The sequence below is a fragment of the Oncorhynchus masou genome, chromosome 28, assembly GCF_036934945.1.
Source record: "Oncorhynchus masou masou isolate Uvic2021 chromosome 28, UVic_Omas_1.1, whole genome shotgun sequence".
NCBI lineage: Eukaryota > Metazoa > Chordata > Actinopteri > Salmoniformes > Salmonidae > Oncorhynchus > Oncorhynchus masou.
The window spans coordinates 32,575,746-32,590,261 of NC_088239.1; the positions used below are offsets into that span (position 1 = coordinate 32,575,746).

The 14,516-nt window shown below is 42.4% G+C and overlaps 1 pseudogene; it reads left to right on the top strand.

Moving 5' to 3' along the window:
* Nucleotides 1-14,516, top strand: part of LOC135516976 (ribonuclease 3-like) — a 148,595-nt pseudogene that overhangs the window by 55,822 nt on the left and 78,257 nt on the right.

Consider the following 14,516-nt stretch of genomic DNA (forward strand, 5'->3'; position numbering starts at 1 on the left):
CAATATACAGTGTCTATGGGGTCATATTGCACTTCCTAAGGCTTCCACTAGATGTCAACAGTCTTTAGAACCTTGTTTGATGCTTCTACTGTGAAGGATGGGGGAATGGGAGCTGAATGAGTCAAAGGTGTGTCAAAGTGCCATGAGCTGACCACACGCGTTCACGCTTGGGTTCCATTGCATTTCTGAAGACAAAGGAATCTCCGGTTGGAACATTAATGAAGATAAAAAAATCCTAAAAATTGCTTCTATACTTCGTTTGACATGTTTCTACGGACTGTAACGGAACTTTTTGACTTTCCGTCTGGACCTAGTGATCGCGGCTAATGAATTTGGATTACAGGCTAAACGTGCAAACAAAAAGGAGGTATTTGGACATAAATTATGGACTTTATTGAACAAATTAAACATTTATTGTGGAACTGCGATTCCTGGGAGTGCATTCTGATGAGGATCATCAAAGGTAAGTGAATATTTATAATGCTATTTCTGTCTTTGTTGACTCCTTAACATGGCGGATATCTGTATGGCTCGTTTTGTTGTCTGAGCGCTGTACTCAGATTATTGCATGGTGTGCTTCGTAAAGCTTTTTTGAAATCTGATACAGCCTTGCATTAAGAAGAAGTTTATGTAATGTTCCATGCATAACACTTGTATTTTAATCAACATTTATGATGAGTATTTCTGTAAATTGATTTTGCTCTCTGCAAAATCACTGGATGTTTTGGAAGCAAAACATTACTAAACAATGTAAACTGAGATTTTTGGATATAAATATGAACTTTATCGAACAAAACATACATGTATTGTTTAACATGAAGTCATATGAGTGTCATCTGATGAAGATCATCAAAGGATAGTGATTCATTTTATCTCTATTTCTGCTTTTTGTGCCACCTCTCTTTGGCTGGAAAAATGGCACTGTTTTTCTGTGACTAGGTGCAGACCTACCATAATCGTTTGGTGTGCTTTCGTCGTAAAGCCTTTTTGAAATCGGACACTGTGGTATTAACAACAGGTTTATCTTTAAAATGATGTGAAATACTTCTGTGTTTTAGGAATTTTAATCATGACATTTCTGTTGTTTTGAATTTGGCGCCCTGCACTTTGACTGGCTGTTGTCATATCGATCCCGTTTGCGGGATCTAAGCCATAAGAATACACCTTAGCCAAATACATTTTAAACTCAGTTTTTCACAATTCCTGACATTTAATCCCAGTAAAAAATCCCTGTTTTAGGTCGGTTAGTATCACCACTTTATTTTAAGAATGTGAAATGTCAGAATAATAGTAGAGAAAATGATTTATTTCAGCATTTATTCCTGTCATCACTTTCCCAGTGGGTCAGAAGTCTACATACACTCAATTAGTATTTCGTAGCATTGCCTTTAAATTGTTTAAGTTCGGTCAAACGTTTTGGGTAGCTTTCCACAAGCTTCCCACAATAAGTTGGGTGAATGTTGGCCCATTCCTTCTGACAGAGCTGGTGTAACTGAGTCAGGTTTGTAGGCCTCCTTGCTTGCAGACATGTTTTCAGTTCTGCCCACACATTTTCTATGGGGATGTCAGAGAATTGTGATGGCAACTCAAGTACCTTGACTTTGTTGTCCTTATGCCATTTTGCAACAACTTTGGAAGTATGATTGGGGTCATTGTCTATTTGAAAGTAGGATCTTTGTTCCCATGTGCAGTTGCAAAACGTAGTCTTTGTGTTTTATGGCGGTTTATCAGAAGTGGCTTCTTCCTTGCTGAGCGGCCTTTAGGTTACGTTGATATGGGACTCGTTTTACTGTGGATATAGATACTTTTGTACCTGTTTCCTCCAGCATCTTCACAAGGTCCTTTGCTGTTGTTCTGGAATTGATTTGCAAAGTACGTTCACCTCTAGCAGACATAACGTGTCTCCTTCTTGAGCGGTATGATGGCTGCGTGGTCCCATGGTGTTTATACTTGCGTACTGTTGTTTGTATAGATGAACGTGGTATATTCAGGCATTTGGAAATTGCTCCAAAGGATGAACCAGATTTGTGGAGGTCTACAATTTTTTTTCTGAGATCTTGGCTGATTTCTTTTGATTTTCCCATGATGTCAAGCAAAAAGGCACTGAGTTTGTAGGTTGGCCTTGAAATGCGTCCACAGGTACACCTCCAAATGACTCAAATGATGTCAATTAGCCTTTCAGAAAATTCTAAAGCCATGACATCATTTTCTGGAATTTTCCAAGCTGTTTAAAGGCACAGTCAACTTAGTGAATGTAATTTTCTGACCCACTGGAATTGTAATCCAGTGAACTATAAGTGATATAATCTGTCTGTAAACAATTTTTGGAAAAGTTACTTGTCATGCACAAGGTAGATGTCCTAACTGACTTGCCAAAACTATAGTGTGTTAACAAGAAATTTGTGGAGTGGTTGAAATACAAGTTTTAATGACTCCAACCTAAGTGTTCGTAAACTTCTGACTTCAACTGTAGTTTTACCTGCAGTTGGAGTCCCCTCAAAGCCTATTAAATATGTACAGTGCCAGGTTGAGCCTCGGGGGCATCTGGTGTAAGCCTCTTAGGTCGCAGGAATAGGCTTGGGTGGGTGTATTAGTGGGAGCTGAGCCTTGTCCTGTTCTCACAGCCTGGGCATATGTGTGGCATGTCATGATGAGATCCTTGCTGCAAGGGGGCAGGGGGCAGAAGGGGCGTAGGCCTGATCTTTCTCCATCTCTACATGTCTCTCTGTTTCTCTCGTGCTATCTTTATAAGAGAAAGTTTGATGCCCACCTGTTCATTCAGTGTAACAGAGCCTGGCTGTCAGAGAGGATGAGGATCTCTAACTCGAAATAGTCTCCGCATGCCGAGACGTACGCTGATGTGCGGGCGTATACATACGCAATCATGCACACACACACAAACACTTGTATTAACATTGATTGGCTCAATGTACCTTTTCTTTTGTGACACTTCTGTCATCTCAATTTCTGTTTTAAACTCCAAGGGCTCTTGAAGACCCCTTTGTCTTGCTTTTCAATTCAGAAGGGCTTAATTGACATGGTAGACATATGTTTAAATTGCCAAAGCACATGAAATAAACAAAAATGAGAAGAAACAAACTTCAAAACAAAAAAACAATTAGAATATTGCACTCAAATGTTTCAAACAGATAAAGACATTTCAAATGTTATGTTATCAGCTGTGTACAGTGTTGTAAAAATGTGCAAATATTTGAAGCATAATTGGTTGGGAAAATAAATCTACATACCGGTTGTATTTACAATGTTGTTTGTGCTCTCAAGGCAACAGGTAAACATTCTTACTGGGAATTTACCAATGTTAGATTTGTTTTAAAATTCTTTGTGGGTCTGTGATTTGCAGCTCTGTTACCACCTCATTTTATGGGCAGTGTGCCCATAGCTGGTCTTCTCTCGAGAGTCTGGTCTGCCTATGGCAGCCTTTCTCGACAGCAAGGCTATGCTCTCTTAGTCTGTACTGGGTCAAGGATTTTCTTAATTTTGTTTCAGTCACAGTGGTCAGGTTTTCTGCCACTGTGTACTCTCTGACTCTTTCCAGTGTGTCAAATAGTTATCGTAACATTTTTTCATGATTTCAAAATTGAATGTCACGTGCACAGTGAGTACAGTGAAATGCCTTTCTTACAAGCTCTAAATACAATAACAATGCAATGCTAAAAATAACATCAGATTTATGGAAAAAAACACACTGAGGAAGCAAACGGACAAACACATGACAAAACACTACAGTGCTGTCACAAAACTCAGGTCTTAGTATTTTGTGTTTTAGTTAATTAGTTGGTACCACAATGGCCAGGGTGTGACATGGGTTTATTTTTGTTGTATTTATAGGTTATATTTTTAAATTATTTGGGATTGATTAGCTGATTAGGGGTACCAGTACATTTTGTTTCAAACAGGTTTCCTAATCCAACTTTAGGTATTTGAAAACGTAAATTCAATACAATTTAGAGTCAGGTAAACTGTGTTCTGATTGGGAAATGAAAGTTTAGGTAGCCAGGTCACGCGCCCCAAACAAAACTTTGTGTTTTTCCAAATCCAATGATTGCATTCCTGTCTCTGTGTTAGTTTACCAGTCAGGCTGTAATCCGGGTTTCACTAGCCCGAAGAGGTTGTTAAGATCCGTTTAGTTGTTTTGTATTTATTCGTTATTTCATGTATAGTTTCGTTATTTGTTTTCACTAATAAACAATCCCTAATGCACCTGGCATAAGCTTCCTGAGGCTTTCTCAAAGCATGGTAATTTTGACAAACGAAGAACGTCGGATAATGGAAACAAGTGCATTCAATACTGCTATTTTGGTAGATATTAAAATTTTCCACATTTTGTTACGATACAGCCTTATTCTTTTAATGGATTAAATATTTAAATTTTCTCAACAATCACATGCTATTTTTATATTACATTTTTCGAAATGACTTAAATCTGAAAAATACAACATCTTACTTAGGTATTCACTTTTTGAAACAGTACTTTTGTTTAAGGGCGTCCTGGACTGGTGGTGACAGGAAGACCTTTTGGTCTCAGGTTGTTTGTCCAACTGCAGCTTTTGGCACACCTGTATTTGGGCTGTTTCTCCCATTCTTCAAATCAAATGCAGATCCTTTTAAGCTCTGTCAGGTTGGATCTCAAAGTGTTGCCTAAAACCCCAAACAGCAAGCAATTTTCAAGGTTTTAGGAAGATCTCCCTAGAAAGGCCAAAACCTAGGAAGAAACCTAAAGAGGAACCAGTCTATGTGGGGTGGCCAGTCCTCTTCTGGCTGTGCCGGGTAGAGATTATAACAGAACATGGCCAAGATTTTCAAATGTTCATAAATGACCAGCATGGTCGAATAATAATAAGGCAGAACAGTTGAAACTGGAGCAGCAGCAAGGCCAGGTGGACTGGGGACAGCAAGGAGTCATCATGTCAGGTAGTCCTGGGGCATGGTCCTAGGGCTCAGGTCTCGGAGGAGAGAGAGAAGGAGAGAATTAGAGAACGCACACTTAGATTCACACAGGACACCGAATAGGACAGGAGAAGTACTCCAGATATAACAAACTGACCACAGCCCCCGACACATAAACTACTGCAGCATAAATACTGGAGGCTGAGACAGGAGGGGTCAGGAGACACTGTGGCCCCATCTGAGGACACCCCGGACAGGGCCAAACAGGAAGGATATAACCCCACCCACTTTGCCAAAGCACAGCCCCCACACCACAAGAGGGATATCTTCAACCACCAACTTACCATCCTGAGACAAAGCTGAGTATAGCCCGCAAAGATCTCCGCCATGGCACAACCCAATGGGGGTGCCAACCCAGACAGGATGTTCACATCAGTGAATCAACCCACTCAGGTGACGCACCCCTTCCAGGGACGGCATGAGAGAGCCCCAGTAAGCCAGTGACTCAGCCCCTGTAATAGGGTTAGAGGCAGAGAATCCCAGTGGAAAGAGGAGAACCGGCCAGGCAGAGACAGCAAGGGTGGTTCGTTGCTCCAGAGCCTTTCCGTTCACCTTCCCACTCCTGGGCCAGACTACACTCAATCATATGACCCACTGAAGAGATGAGTCTTCAGTAAAGACTTAAAGGTTGAGACCGAGTTTGTGTCTCTGACATGGGTAGGCAGACCGTTCCATAAAAATGGAGCTTTATAGGAGAAAGCCCTGCCTCCAGCTGTTTGCTTAGAAATTCTAGGGACAATTAGGAGGCCTGCTTCTTGTGACCGTAGCGTACATGTAGGTATGTACGGCAGGACCAAATCAGAGAGATAGGTAGGAGCAAGCCCATGTAATGCTTTGTAGGTTAGCAGTAAAACCTTGAAATCAGTCCTTGCTTTGACAGGAAGCCAGTGTAGGGAGGCTAGCACTGGAGTAATATGATCAAATTTTTTGGTTCTAGTCAGGATTCTAGCAGCCGTATTTAGCACTAACTGAAGTTTATTTAGTGCTTTATCCGGGTAGCCGGAAAGTAGAGCATTGCAGTAGTCTAACCTAGAAGTGACAAAAGCATGGATTAATTTTTCTGCATCATTTTTGGACAGAAAGTTTCTGATTTTTGCAATGTTACGTAGATGGATAAAAACTGTCCTTGAAATGGTCTTGATATGTTCTTCAAAAGAGAGATCAGGGTCCAGAGTAACGCCGAGGTCCTTCACAGTTTTATTTGAGACGACTGTACAACCATTAAGATTAATTGTCAGATTCAACAGAAGATCTCTTTGTTTCTTGGGACCTACAACAAGCATCTCTGTTTTGTCCGAGTTTAAAAGTAGAAAGTTTGCAGCCATCCACTTCCTTATGTCTGAAACACATGCTTCTAGCAAGGGCAATTTTGGGGCTTCACCATGTTTCATTGAAATGTACAGCTGTGTGTCATCCGCATGGCAGTGAAAGTTAACATTATGTTTTCAAATAACATCCCCAAGAGGTAAAATTTATAGTGAAAACAATAGTGGTCCTAAAACGGAACCTTGAGGAACTTCGAAATTTACAGTTGATTTGTCAGAGGACAAACCATTCACAGAGACAAACTGATATCTTTCCGACAGATAAGATCTAAAACAGGCCAGAACAATCTCTCCAAAAGAATGTGGTGATCGATGGTATCAAAAGCAGCACTAAGGTCTAGGAGCACGAGGACAGATGCAGAGCCTCGGTCCGATGCCATTAAAATGTCATTTACCACCTTCACAAGTGCCGTCTCAGTGCTATGATGGGGTCTAAAACCAGACTGAAGCATTTCGTATACATTGTTTGTCTTCAGAAACGCAGTGAGTTGCTGCGCAACAGCCTTTTCTAAGATTTTTGAGAGGAATGGAAGATTCGATATAGGCCGATAGTTTTTTATATTTTCTGGGTCAAGGTTTGGCTTTTTCAAGAGAGGCTTTATTACTGCCACTTTTAGTGAGTTTGGTACACATCCGATGGATAGAGAGCCGTTTATTATGTTCAACATAGGAGGGCCAAGCACAGGAAGCAGCTCTTTCAGTAGTTTAGTTGGAATAGGGTCCAGTATGCAGCTTGAAGGTTTAGAGGCCATGATTATTTTCATCATTGTGTCAAGAGATATAGTACTAAAACACTTGAGCGTCTCTCTTGATCCTAGGTCCAGGCAGAGTTGTGCAGACTCAGGACAACTGAGCTTTGAAGGAATACGCAGATTTAAAGAGGAGTCTGTAATTTGCTTTCTAATAATCATAATTTTTTCCTCAAAGAAGTTCATGAATTTATCACTGCTAAAGTGAAAGTCATCCTCTCTTGGGGAATGCTGCTTTTTAGTTAGCTTTGCGACAGTATCAAAAAGGGATTTCGGATTGTTCTTATTTTACTCAATTAAGTTAGAAAAATAGGATGATCGAGCAGCAGTAAGGGCTCTTCGGTACTGCATGGTACTGGCTTTCCAAGCTAGACGGAAGACTTCCAGTTTGGTGTGGCGCCATTTCCGTTCCAATTTTCTGGAAGCTTGCTTCAGAGCTCGGGTATTTTCTGTGTACTAGGGAGCTAGTTTCTTATGAGAAATGTTTTAAGTTTTTAGGGGTGCAACTGCATCTAGGGTATTGCGCAAGGTTAAATTGAGTTCCTCAGTTAGGTGGTTAACTGATTTTTGTCCTCTGGTGTCATTGGGTAGACAGAGGGAATCTGGAAGGACATCAAGGAATCTTTGTGTTGTCTGTGAATTTATAGCACAACTTTTGATGTTCCTTGATTGGGGTCTGAGCAGATTATTTGTTGCAATTGCAAACGTAATAAAATGGTGGTCCGATAGTCCAGGATTATGAGGAAAAACATTAAGATCCACAACATTTATTCCATGGGACAAAACTAGGTCCAGCGTATGACTGTGACAGTGAGTGGGTCCAGAGACATGTTGGACAAAACCCATTGAGTCGATGATGGCTCCGAAAGCCTTTTGGAGTGGGTCTGTGGACTTTTCCATGTGAATATTAAAGTCACCAAAGATTAGAATATTATCTGCTATGACTACAAGGTCCGATAGGAATTCAGGGAACTCAGTGAGGAACGCTGTATATGGCCCAGGAGACCTGTAAACAGTAGCTATAAAAAGTGATTGAGTAGGCTGCATAGATTTCATGACTAGAAGCTCAAAAGACGAAAACGTCATATTTTTTTTTTGTAAATTGAAATTTGCTATCGTAAATGTTAACAACACCTCTGCCTTTGCGGGATGCACGGGGGATATGGTCACTAGTGTAGCCAGGAGGTGAGGCCTCATTTAACACAGTAAATTCATCAGGCTTAAGCCAAGTTTCAGTCAGGCCAATCACATCAAGATTATGATCAGTGATTAGTTCATTGACTAAAATTGCCTTTGAAGTAAGGGATCTAACATTAAGTAGCCCTATTTTGAGATGTGAGGTATCATGATCTCTTTCAATAATGACAGGAATGGAGGCGGTCTTTATCCTAGTGAGATTGCTAAGGCGAACACCGCCATGTTTAGTTTTGCCCAACCTAGGTCGAATCATTTTACATGTCCAAGTATGGAACTGGAATTCGAGTTTGGATCTGATCCACGTGTCTCCTTAGAATTTGTCCACTTCCGATGATCACAGTATAGGTCCTCAGCAATCCTCAATTGTAGCTGGAATCCATTTAGGACCAAACCCATGGTTCTCGTGTAGGCATCATTACCAGGTGAGATGATTGTGTTTGATTCCATTGCTTTTATTGTATTTTCACTTTCAGGTCTGGCCTGGTGAAATCCATGGTTGACCTGCATGTCTGCACGTGACAACCCAGTTATAGCTTGAGGAGTGATCCTGTAGCTAAACAAGAATATGGACACCTTTGTTTAAATATTGTCCACTTGCATCATCCTCATCCCCTCCATGTTCTGAACCCACGTTCTACTAATCCGTTTGAATATGGGTGAAAATGGGCCGACGTTACATGCTGAATTCAATTTTGTTTCATGAAGCTTGTGAATTCAGTGCTAGTAAAGCAAGTAGCATTGTCACTAACCAACATTTGAGGCAATCCCATGACACTGAAGCTTTGTCTCAACTTCTCAATCGTAGAGTGGGATGTTGACTTGTACATGGGGTAAACGTCCATCCACTTTGAATGAGAATCAATCAGCACAAGGAACATTTTCCCTAGGAAGGGTCCAGGGTAGTCCACATGTAGTTGTGTCCATGGTTTTTCGGGCCATTCCCATGGATGTAATGGCTTGGTGGGGGGTGACTTCCTGTTACTCTGACAATCTGCACACAGGCTAACCTCATTGTCCACATCCTGGTCCATCTTTGATAACCAGAAGTATGACCTCGCTAAGCCTTTCATTCTCGACATACCTGGATGCGACTGGTGCAACAACTTCAGTAGCATACTCCACCCTTGTGGTGGGATAACTACTCTTGAACCCCACAGCCCACACCCATCTCAAACACTCAAGCGGCGAGTGCAGTAAGACATGATCTGAGGCTCTGTCACTGTAAGCCATATTTTCAGGATAAATTCATGCACTTATGATAATGTCATGTTCTTTGAAGTCCATTGCCTGATTTTGTGCTGTCTTCACCGGTGCATCATCCAACACACCGATCATCAAGACTTGGTCATTTTCTCTTTCCTGTGCAATGATTTCTGGAAAGGCCAGCCTACTCAGAGCATCAGCATTCCCATGGTATCTACCTGGCTTGTAAATTACTCTGTACTCGTAGGCCCTGACAACCTCTTCAAACACTTGTCGGAGCTGGAGCACCAACGACAGCCCTCACTTTAGCTTTTACAGTGTCCCTTGGGGCTTGGCGTCCACCTTATGACCTAGGTCCTGCACTTCATCTGCTAACAGTGTACACTTGCTCCTCTTCAGCCGGAGACCGACCTCTTCCATCCCCCTCAAAACTTCACCCAAGTTTCTGAGATGTGACTCGCGTGACAAAATGTTGTCAAGGTAAACTGCTACCTTGGGTATGCCCTGCAGAACTCCCTCCGTGGTTCCTTGGAAGACAGCTGGTGCGGAAGACACCCCAAAAGATAAGCATTTATAGGTAAACATTCCTTTGTGGGTGTTTATGGTCAGGTACTTCTGTGACGCTTCATCCATTAGCACTTGCTGATATGCATGACTCATGTCCAGTTTTGTGAACTGTTGCCCTCTGGTGAACGTTGAAAGCAAATCCTCCACTTTGGGTATAGGGTACTGCTCCAGTGATGAAGCTCCCAGTCAGCTTGTAGTCAGCTTGTACAGTCAGCTTGTAGTCACCTCATAATCTGATCGAACCATCTGGTTTGAGTATGGGAACAACTTGACAGGAATAGTTATATCCTCTGCTAATAGTCTGTCACATCCACTTTAGGCTTCATGGCATATGGAACTGATCTTGGCCTATAGAATCTGGGAGTAGCATCTGCAGCAACAAGAATGATAGCTTGGACCCCTTTTAATGTCCCTAGCTCTTCTTTGACAACACACTCATACTTTGAAAGCACCTGCTGCAGTGTCACTGTCTCTATGGTGACATGTTTGATTTCATCGCAGTTCAATTGTATTTCTTCCAACCACACTCTCCCTAGTAAGCTGGGGCCAGTACCTTCCACTATTAAGATAGAAAAGTCTGCCTTTCGTCCTTGATATTCCACTTGAACATCAGCAACTCCAATCACAGTGATCTTCTCCCCTGTGTACGTTTCGAGTTTAATGGGGGTGTCTCTCAGTGTAGGCACTTCAACTTCTTTCCACTTCTCATTGAATTGGGACATGCTCATCAGCGTGACGCTACATCCTTTGTCTATTTCAAATGGTACCTTAGGTCCATTTATTCCCATTTCCACAATGAAAGGCTTCACCCTTTTCATACTCACACCCCTAGTACACGGTACGTTGAGAATGCTTGCTCTGTGTCTACTCACTCACTTTCACTTTCTATCACATGATTTGAGCGGTGGCTAAAGCATTGCGAGGTATTTGGTATTCTTCTGTCCATGTTCTTTTCTGTAGCCCGTGGCTTTTTCTTATTGCGGCACACCCTCGCAATGTGTCCTATTATGCCACAGGCATAACACTTTTCATGTTTGAAGTTACAGTCAAACACTGTGTGTTTGCCTTTGCAACGAGTCGTCTCTATTGGCAGCTGCCCCGCGGCTATCCCTCTTTGAAATTCAGTGCACCCAGAGCTACTTGTCTTTACTGTACGGCACGCAGTTGCGACACTTGCCTCCTTATCCAGTGCATTTCTATTTGCGGACTCAATGGGTGCATTCTCAAACGTGAGATTAGGCTCACACATTATCATTATCCCCACACACCAGCCGATCGCGTAGCATTTGCGATAATGTATTCCCATAGTTCCAGTCCAATGCTAGTTTTCTCAACTTAGCCACATATTCCCCCACTGATTCAGTATGTTTCTTATGTGTCAAGCAAACTTGAATCATCGCACTGTTTCAATGGGTTTGAAGTGATCTTTTAATAGTTCGCTAGATCTATGAGTGACTTGTCCTGGCTTCTGGGCTCAACAGGTTTCTCATTAAGCTGTATGTCTACGCACCGACAACGCTTATGAGTTTATAGGGGTGGTGTGGTGGAAGGGAAATGGCCCGTGCCTTGTTGAACACCTCTCTGAGATCTTGGTACTCTGCGGGAATGGCGTAGACGTCCGGAACCACCTCCGGGGACCCAGGATGACGTCCCAGGGCAGGTTGTGCCGCCTTCAGACAATGGGTGTGGCAGAACGGACTCCAGCCCATGATGGCACCCGTAGACCAGTTGATGAGTGGGTTGTGTTACTGGAGCCAGGAGAATCCCAAAACCACGGGTATCTGGGAAACTTGATGAGCAGGAACTGAATGGTCTCGCTGTGATTCCCTGACACACATAGGTTGATGGGAGTGGTGTTATGGGTGACCCGACCTATAGAGCCCCCGTCCAACGCTCTAAAATCCATGGGAATGGAGAGGGGCTGAGTGGGGATGTTCAGCTCGGAAGCCAGTGTGGCGTCCGAAAAGCTCTCATCGGCCACAGAGCCATTGCAGACAAGGAGAGATTTGGACTGGTTTCCCCACAGCAGAATGACATGAAAAGGGTGCGAGTAAGGGAAGCAGAAAGGTTCCTCATATGGCCCACCAGAGTTTGTACTATCAGGTATGAAGGTAAGACCCAGATGCAGACCACATCAAATAAATAATAGTTAAATATTTCAACAGGGGCAGGCAATAGACAGGTCAAGGCAAGCAGGGGTCAGTAAACGAGAGGTGGGGCAACAGTTTCGGGTGGCAGGCAAGGTCAGGGTAAGGCAGTGGTTGGTAATCCAGAGCGGGGCAAAGGTACAGGTCGGCAGGCAGGCTCAGGGGCAGGCAGAGTGGTCAGAACAGGCAAGGGTCAAAACCAGGAGCTGAGATACAAAATTCTGGTTAACTTAAACAAACAGACGATCTGGAAACAGACAACCAGAGAACACAGGTTTAAATACACACGGGATAATGGGGAAGATGGGAGACACCTGGAGGGGGTGGAGGCAATCAAAAAGATAGGTGAAACAGATCAGGGTGTGACATATTTCTGTATAGAGGCATCAGTTATTTTATTAGCAGCAAAGAAATGTTCCTTTATTTCACAGTACTCCTCCCATTCCTGATTTTTAGGGTCAAATGGTGGTTGCGAGCCTATTGTTGCCAAAACTATCTTTTCCGGTTCGCTCTCCCCTCAAATAGTCAATCATTTGTCCTACCCGTAACCAGGGAATCAATCCTTTAGCATCTTCCACCTCTCACTTGAGTCTCACATCCAGCATCACACGCCAAACACTCCTTTGAATTTGTGGAAAACAAATCCAACGCAGTCATCCATAGTCATCCTCGTCGCCAAATATGTATCATCTTAAGATGCTTCTTACATTAATAACACCAGAGACATAAGTACGTTTTAGTATTTAATTGTAACTTAGAATAACATTCCCTAAAGTACCTGGCGTAAGCTTTCTCAAGCAAGGTTATATATGGCAGACATAGAAAACGGCTACGGATAGCGGAAAGAAAACCCCCGACTTAAGTCAATACTGCCATCGAATGGTAAACATAAATATAACAGGTTACTATACCAAAGATGTTAGATTGGGTTCAAGTCCGGGCTCTCGCTGGGCCACTCAAGGTCATTCAGAGGCTTGTCCCGAAGCCACTACTGTGTTGTCTTGGCTGTGTGCTTAGGGTCATTGTCCTCTTGGAAGGTGAACCTTTGCCCCGGTCTGAGGTCCTGAGCGCTCTGGAGCAGGTTTTCATCAAGGATCTCTATGTACTGTACTCTGTTCATCTTTCCCTCTATCCTGACAAGTCTCCAAGTCCCTGCCACTGAAAAACATCCCCACAGCATGATGCTGCGACCACCAAGCTTTACCCTACGGATGGTACCAGGTTTCCTCCAGATGTGATACTTGGCATTCAGGCCAAAAAGTTAAATCTTGGTTTCATCAGACCAGAGAGTCTTGTTTCTCATGGTCTGATAGTCTGTAAGTGACAAACTCCAAGCTGACTTTTATTTGCCATTTACTGAGGAGTGTCTTCCGTCTGGCCAATCTACCAAAGATGCCTGATTGATGGAGGGCTGCAGAGATGGTTGTCTTTCTGAAAGATTCTCCCATCTCCACAGAGGAACTCTGGAGCTCTGTCAGAGTGACCATCGAGTTCTTGGTCACCTTCCTGTCCAAAGCCCTGTTGCGCTAATTGAGCAGTTTGTCCAGGTGACTAGTTCTAGGAAGAGTCTTGGTGGTTCAAAACAAATTCATGCTGGCCACTGTGTTCTTGGGACCTTCAATACTGCATAAATGTTTTGGTACCCTTCCAAGATCTGTGTCTCGACACATTCCTGTCTTGGAGCTCTACGTACAAATCCTTCGATCTCATGGTTTGGTTTTTGCTCTGACATGCACTGTCAACTGTAGAACCTTATATAGACAGGTGTGAGCCTTTCCAAATCATGTCCAATCAATTGTAGAAACCTCTCAAGGATGATCAATGGAAACAGGATGCACCTGAGCTCAATTTCGAGTCTCATTGCAAAGGGTCTAAATACTTATGTAAATAAGATTTTTATGATATGTATTTTTATTTCATTTGCAAAAAAATCTAAACTGTTTTTGCTTCGTCATTATGGGGTATTGTGTGTAGATTGATTAGTAAAAAAACATTGAACACATTGTAGAAAAAGGCTGTAATGTAACAATCTGGAAAAAGTAGAGGGGTCTGAATACTTTGCAAATGCACTATATACCGGTTCAATCATTTCCAGTACCATATTTACAATGTGATTGGATACTGAAGTGATATACAGTACCAGTCAAACGTTTGGACACACCTACTCATTCCAGGGTCTTTCTTTATTTTAGTTATTTTCTACATTGTAGAATAATAGTGAAGACATCAAAACTATGAAATAACACATGGAGTAACGAGAAAAGTGTTAAATAAATCAAAATATATTTTATTTTTGAGATTCCTCAATTAGCAACCCTTGGCAAACTTTCAACCAACTTCACTTGAATGCTTTTCCAACA